The sequence below is a fragment of the Urocampus carinirostris genome, chromosome 16 (assembly GCF_059441175.1).
Source record: "Urocampus carinirostris isolate Australia breed hairy pipefish chromosome 16, RoL_Ucar_1.0, whole genome shotgun sequence".
Taxonomy (NCBI): Eukaryota; Metazoa; Chordata; class Actinopteri; order Syngnathiformes; family Syngnathidae; genus Urocampus; species Urocampus carinirostris.
The window spans coordinates 24808834-24816333 of record NC_142364.1 but is presented as its reverse complement, the minus strand read 5'-3'; the positions used below and the strand labels follow the sequence as shown (position 1 = coordinate 24816333).

The following is a 7500-nucleotide window of genomic DNA, read 5'->3' as shown; positions in this document are numbered from 1 at the left end:
GACGTGCGTCGGCCCGGGTAGGTCGGGCGCTCGGCGCTGAGGCCGGCGCCCGGCGTCTCCCGCTCGGACCTGACACGACTCGGCGACCGGACTCGCCGGGTAGGTCGGGGGCTCGGCGCTGAGGCCGGCCCCCGGCGTCTCCTACCCGGACCCCGGAAGGCCATCCGACTTGGAAGCCCCGCCGCGCCGCGAAGCGACGCTTTGGGTGTTGCTACCCGTCAGCGAGTGGGTTTGGTTTACAAGGGCGGCGCGACCGCGCTGACACCGAGGGGGGACTGGCCCCCGACCCGGCCGCGGCCTGCCCGGACTATGGATGGACAGAGGAGACCGCGGCGGACCGCGCGGAACCGAACCCCCGGTGTCCGGAGCCCCGGGAGGGACTCCGGTGTCCGGGGGCCGGCCCACGCGCGCGCTACGCGGCCCCTCGATGGCTCCGGCCGACGGACGCGTTTGGCCGGGGAAAAAGGTAGCCGGTGGGAGCACCGTTTCGTCGCCCTGAACCTTCGTCTCGGGCGGGCGTCCCGACGCCGCCGCCATACGGCCGTTGTGATCCGTGCGGGGTTCCGCTTGCTCGGCGACCCTCGCCGAGAGCAGCCCCGCGCCGCACGGACACGCGACACCGACGGGCGGACGGACGCCGGGGCGCCGGCCCGAACCGTTACCTTTAAAGGACGGGAGGTCGTTGAGGCGAGTGCCGCCCCGGAAGCGCGCGCCGGAAGCGCGAGAACCGCGCCGAGCTAGGGTCGTCGGCATAGGGGGATTCCCCGGTTACGGGGGTCCCGCGCACGGCCGCCGCCTTTCGCCCGTCGCTGGCGGTCGCCTGTCGTCGCGCCGCGCCGCGCTACTGGGGTCGTCGGACGAGCGCGCTACCCCGCTCGCACGGAGGTAGCGCGACAACGCCCGCCGCCTTTTCTCGCGTCGCGCCGCGCCGCGTGGCGCCCGCCGAACTCGCTCCGACGCGCGGCCCGGGAGTGACCCGCGCCGCGCCCCCCGTCCCGTCCCGTCCCGGTCTACCCTCTTCCTCCGCCTGCGACGACCCGCCGCCCTCGGCGTCTGGCTCGTCGGGGGTGTACCGAGGCGGATCTGCTGCCGCTCGTACGTTAATGATCCTTCTGCAGGTTCACCTACAGAAACCTTGTTACGACTTTTACTTCCTCTAGATAGTCAAGTTCGACCGTCTTCTGGCACACCGCCGGAGCCGGGGCCGGCCCCGGCGGGGACTATCCGAGGACCTCACTAAGCCATCCGATCGGTAGTAGCGACGGGCGGTGTGTACAAAGGGCAGGGACTTAATCAACGCAGGCTAATGACCCGCGCTTACTGGGAATTCCTCGTTGGTGGGAAATAATTGCAATCCCCAGGCCCTGTCACGAGCGGGGTTCATAGGATTACCCGCGCCTGCAGGCGCGGGGATAGACGACGCGCTTATACGCTCAGTGTGGCGCGCGTGCAGCCCCGGACATCTAAGGGCATCACAGACCTGTTATTGCTCATTCTCGTGTGGCTGAGAGCCACTTGTCCCTCTAAGAAGTTTTCTGCCGCCGACCGCGCGGGGGGCCGCGGTACTATTTAGTATGTTTGAGTCTCGTTCGTTATCGGAATTAACCAGACAAATCGCTCCACCAACTACGAACGGCCATGCACCACCACCCACGGTATCGAGAAAGAGCCTTCAATCTGTCAATCCTTTCCGTGTCCGGGCCGGGTGAGGTTTCCCGTGTTGAGTCAAATTAAGCCGCATGCTCCACTCCTGGTGGTGCCCTTCCGTCAATTCCTTTAAGTTTCAGCTTTGCAACAATACTCCCCCCGGAACCCAGACACTTGGTCGGTTTCCCGGGTGCTGCTCGGCGGGTCATGGGAATAACGCCGCCGGATCGCGAGTCGGCATCGTTTATGGTCGGAACTAGGACGGTATCTGATCGTCTTCGAACCTCCGACTTTCGTTCTTGATTAATGAAAACATTCTTGGCAAATGCTTTCGCTCTCGTCCGTCTTGCGCCGGTCCAAGAATTTCACCTCTAGCGGCGCAGTACGAATGCCCCCGGCCGTCCCTCTTAATCATGGCCCCAGTTCATGACAACCCACAAAATAGAACCGGAGTCCTATTCCATTATTCCCAGCTGCGATATGCAGGGGCGGCCGTGTGGCCTGCTTTGAACACTCTAATTTCCTCAAAGTAAACGCTTCGGGCCCCGCGAGTGACACCCAGCGAAGGGCATCACGGGGGCTTTTGCCGAGAGGCAGGGGCTGGGACAGACGGATGCACGCCTCGCGGCGGACCGTCAGCTCGCGTCCCGGGGTCCAACTAGGAGCTTTTTAACTGCAGCAACTTTAAAATACGCTATTGGAGCTGGAATTACCGCGGCTGCTGGCACCAGACTTGCCCTCCAATGGATGCTGGCCGATGGGTTTGTGTTCGGCTCATTCCAATTACGGAGACTCGAACGAGTCCCGTATTGTTATTTTTCGTCACTACCTCCCCGTGTCGGGAGTGGGTAATTTGCGCGCCTGCTGCCTTCCTTGGATGTGGTAGCCGTTTCTCATGCTCCCTCTCCGGAATCGAACCCTGATTCCCCGTTACCCGTGGTCACCATGGTAGGCGCAGAGTCTACCATCGAAAGTTGATAGGGCAGACATTCGAATGAGTCGTCGCCGCCTCGGGTGGGCGAGCGATCGGCACGAGGTTATCCTGAGTCAACACAAAGGGGGGGCCGGGCCGGCGGAACGAGGACCGGCGCGCGCGGAGCCGCCCGCGCCGCTTACGCCCCCGCCCGGAGAGGCGGAGGCCGGACGCGGGGGACGCGCGCGACGGCTGAGCCCCCGCCCGCCGGACACCGCGTGGGTTTTTGTGTCTGATAAATGCACGCGTCCCCGGGGCGAGGCCGGAGCCCCGCCCGCGAGTCGGCGCTCGTTTGCATGTATTAGCTCTGGATTTGCCACAGTTATCCAAGTAACGGTGGAGCGATCAAAGGAACCATAACTGATTTAATGAGCCGTTCGCAGTTTCACTGTACTGGCCATTCGTACTTAGACATGCATGGCTTAATCTTGAAAACAAGCATATGCTACTGGCAGGATCAACCAGAGTGCGTCTGCCGCCGGGGGGGGCGCTGCTGGTGGCGGTGCGGCCCTGGTCCGGGACGAGGCTGTGGCTACAGCCGGGCCCGGGGGGCCGCGCGACACTCGTATACGTTCGGACGGGCTGACGAGCGGGTGTCGTGAAACGATGTTTCGCGCGGAGCCCTAGCACGCGTGGCGTCGGGCTCCGCGACGGTCGGACGTCTGGGTGTGGCTCGAGACGGAAGCTCGACCTCGGTTCGTCTTGGTTCTGCCGCCAAAAGGTTCACGCCGAGGCATGGTTTCGCAAGAGGGCCCCGCGAGTGCCAGCCGTGGATCCCGCCTCACTCGTAACTCGTATCGGATTCGTCCGGCCTCACTTTCGTTCCCGGGTTTTGCCGTGCCTCGTTCGCACATCGGACAGTTATACGTGTGCTTTAGTAGCTTCCGTTCCCTTTTAGTGAGGCCGTCCGTACGTACCGCCCCAGCTCTTTCTGAGGCGGGTATCCACTCGGCTCGGGGGGGCCCAACGTTTGCCTAGTATCCTCGGCGCTGGAGCTTGACCCGCAAAGCCGGAGGAGCCGCACGCCCGAACACCGGCTTGCGCCGGCCGACGTGGGCCCTCCGAGGCGGGTCTCGTGTGCCAATCGCTCAGTTGGGGAACCGGCAGGCCCGTGGGCCGACGCCGGCTCACCCGGGGGTGAAGGGTGCTTCGATGGAGGCCCCCTGTCAGCCTCCGCGGAAGTCCGGTTTCGATACTTGGACATTTTTCAAGAACCGGAGCTTAGAGGGGTACATGCAAACACCAGGGCCGCGGGAAGCGCCCTAAATACTTCAATACTTTAAAATTTGAAAAACTTAGAATTTTTTCGAGAACCGGGATCTTCCCTCGGTAATTGCGAGATGCGACAGGCTCTGCTCTGTCGGACTCAATGGTCACGGGTGGCCGCTGTTTAGCCCTGGTGCTCAACTCTCAAAATTGCGAGTCCCTACTATAATTCTGGCTGTCGGCTGGAGAAGGGGGTACAAAATCGGCACTTGAGGGAACGTCGGGCCCTCAAGTTCGGTGCCCTCTAGCGGATTTTTGAGGTACTGCACTCCCATTGGAAACGCATTGGCCATAGGAATACATGGGCGCTCCGTCCACTACGATGTAATTCCCTCACAATATCTGCCCCCGCGTGGCCGCGGGATGCTACTGCAGCCCCGTTGGGAATGAATGGGCCTTTCGGAGGCCATAAATACAGCGCCGCTGCATGGATTTTGGCGGTACTGCGGCTGTCGCTGAAAATACATGGACCCGTCTGAATGAATGGGCCTTTCGGAGGCCATAAACCCAGCGCCGCTGCATGGATTTTGGCGGTACTGCGGCTGTCGCTGAAAATCAGGGGTCAGCAATAAATGATTGGTGAAAAATTAATGCCATTAATTGCGAAAAATTAATGGAATGGTTGCTTAAATTCATAAATCCATTTATTGCAAAATTTAAATAATTAGCAATTATTGCGAGTTTGCGACCCATTAATTGCGAAAATATTCGGGTTTTTTGTTAGTCGATTGCGTCAACAAACGTGCAAATTTTCTCGCCGCGCGAGCATTTCGTATGCGGTCAAGGGCACATACACGCACAATCGGGACAGTGCATGCATACGCGTAAGCTACCGTGTTTCCCCCAATATGAGGCCCAGCTTTTTATGAGAAATGAAATTCAACCTTCCTGCAAATAAGAGGCTCATATTACCTATGAAAACCGTAGATATCAACGTTATTTAACAACGGCAATGCTTTTCTAAGAAATTTTTAGCGAAAATGTATTACTTTTGCACATATTTTTATTTCAAAACCTCAATTTTTGACGATGATTTTGAAGTAAGGCCGGCCTTATATTCGGGGAAACACGGTAGCTGTACGTACATAGTGTGGTTGCAAAGCAGCTTTTTATTGGTCGGGACAAAATCGGGCTTGTTGATTAGCTCACGTTTTGCCTCAAGCACGTACGTCGTGGATGCACATACGCACATGTTGTACACCACTACTATTACGCTGTATTAATTGTAATCTTCGCACGGTTATGGGACCGAAGGAAAAAATGGTTAGAGAGTACTTCACACAGATTGATGTCGTCAACGGCAAATGGCGCTGCTCATGTGGCGCCGAGCGCATGCAACGGCGCAACACCGGTTGGAGCAATTTGGAAAGCCACATTAAAAGTCAGCACTTGCAGAAAGAAAGTGATGCAAAGAAGCAGGAGTCATCCAATCCTGGATCGATAGAAAATTTCCTGTCGTCACCTTCAACCGTTTGCCGAAAAGGAATACGAATCTTCAAGTGGCTGCGGTTGGTTTGTATCGACCTGGAGCCTTTCAAAGTTGTTGATCGGCCTACCATCAGGGACATCAGCAATACGGAGCCAATCTGCACAAACACCTTAAAGAAGTATTTGGCCTTGGTGACACAGGGTGTGCGACAGAAAATCGCCTTCGATCTGCCATCCCGATTCGCGGTGGTATTCGACGGATGGACTTGTTCTTCCGATTATTACGTTGGCGTTTTCGCCTCGTATATAAGCCCACGCGGTCGGGAAAGTGCTCTCCTCGGCTTCTCAACACTTTTGGATCCCAAGGCACAGATGGCTGAAAACCACCTGGTGTTCATCGAAGACATCCTTAGCAGGTACGGCAAGTCTATAGCCAACGTGGTGGCGCTTTGTGGCGACAACTGCAAGGTGAACAAAGCCATTGCAAAGCAGTGCAATGTTCCTCTGGTCGGCTGCGCCTCCCATCGCTTCAACCTCGCTGTCAAAGAACTCTTGAAGCCCTACGAAAAGGTGAACTTCTTTTCTATGCTGCTTACTTATATCTCACAATATCTATATTGAAGACAGAGTGCACTCTGTCACAGCGGTTCCACAATATTTTTTTCACATACCCCACGCGGCCACGCCTTCTATCAAAGGAATTTTACGCAAGGCAATTTTAAGCTGCTCAAATTTAGCATATTTCTTATTTCCTGCTTTTACTTTTTTAAGGTACTCTGTAAGTTGAACTCCTTGATGGCTCGCCTGAGATACAGCACGCTTAGTGCACTACTGGATGAGTACACAGACCTTCGACCGTTGACGAGAAATGAGACACGGTGGTCAAGCACGGCAAAGATGGTGCGCAGGTTCTTCGAGCTGCAGAAAATTCTTGCAAGAGAAGTTTTCACCACCGACCCAAGGGTGATGGATTTACTTCTCAACGCAGCGGATGTTCATAAACTCACTCAACTCAACGGTGATTTGGCCAAGTTGGATTCTTTGACGCTTACTTTGCAGCAAGAAGATCTGACAGTCGCAGAGGCGAGGTACCTCTTTGATGTTGCAATGTCGTCCCAAACTGCCATGGCCCATCACCTCAGCCCCGACGCCGAAATCGTTCAAGCGCCTATGTTTGAGAGGGCTATTGTGAAAATTCAAAACCAAAAACATGGTCAACTTACGGCAAAAGAGCGTCAAGCAGTGGAGGCTCTCAAAGTCACCGAAACTGCACCGGTCGATGAAAGTCCAATAGATGAGTCATCGGATATGGCCTTCGGCCAAAATTTGATAAAACGGCGCCGCCTGAACATGATGCTGCCCACCTTTGATCAATTTATCGATACAACATTTATACTGCCAACTTCCAACATAGTAGAACGCTTTTTCAGTGCTGCCGGACGTGCCTATGCGGATGAACGGTACAACTTGTCAACAAATTGCCTAGAAGCCCAACTTTTTTTGTTTTCTAACAACCGCTTCTGGGACAGCGAATTTGTTTCCCACATCGTTTCATCTAATGAAAATCTCTAACATTTTCACTATCTCCGATGTTTCTATGTTGTACACATTTTTGTTCATAAATGAATGTGTAATAAATAGCAAAACCTCTTATTACTAAGGTGTCTTACTGCGCATGATAATGTTGGCGTGAATGTTCTATCATTCACTGTTCATCTAACCTCAGTTAGTGCTCCGACAATTCGCATATTAACTTAGGAGGAATCGACAAGTTATAATTATAAAACAAGCCCCAACATGACGGTAGCTGATGTGATCACCAATAACTCAGAAGATATTTTTTGTACTAAAAGTAAAGATTAAAGGGACCAGTTTGTTCGACCATATTGACACGGCTAGTATACCATTAAATTACCAATTAATGGCTAGAAATCCAATAAATACCCATTAATTGGCTTTGCCGCAAAAAAATTAATTTTAATTTTTTCGCACTTAAATATTAATTTTTTTTCCAAAAATCAATTAATGATGACCCCTGCTGAAAATACATGGACCCGTCTGAATGAATGGGCCTTTCGGAGGCCATAAACTCAGCGCCGCTGCATGGATTTTGGCGGTACTGCGGCTGTCGCTGAAAATACATGGACCCGTCTGAATGAATGGGCCTTTCGGAGGCCATAAACTCA

The 7500-nt window shown here is 54.8% G+C and overlaps 1 non-coding gene across 1 annotated transcript; it reads right to left on the bottom strand.

Annotated features, from left to right (window-relative positions):
• Positions 1 to 1101: 1101 nt before the first annotated feature.
• On the bottom strand, positions 1102 to 3088 carry LOC148350796 (18S ribosomal RNA). The gene has a single exon (XR_015847170.1). It is a non-coding gene; the product is annotated as an 18S ribosomal RNA (ribosomal RNA).
• Between the last annotated feature and the right edge of the window lie 4412 nt (positions 3089 to 7500).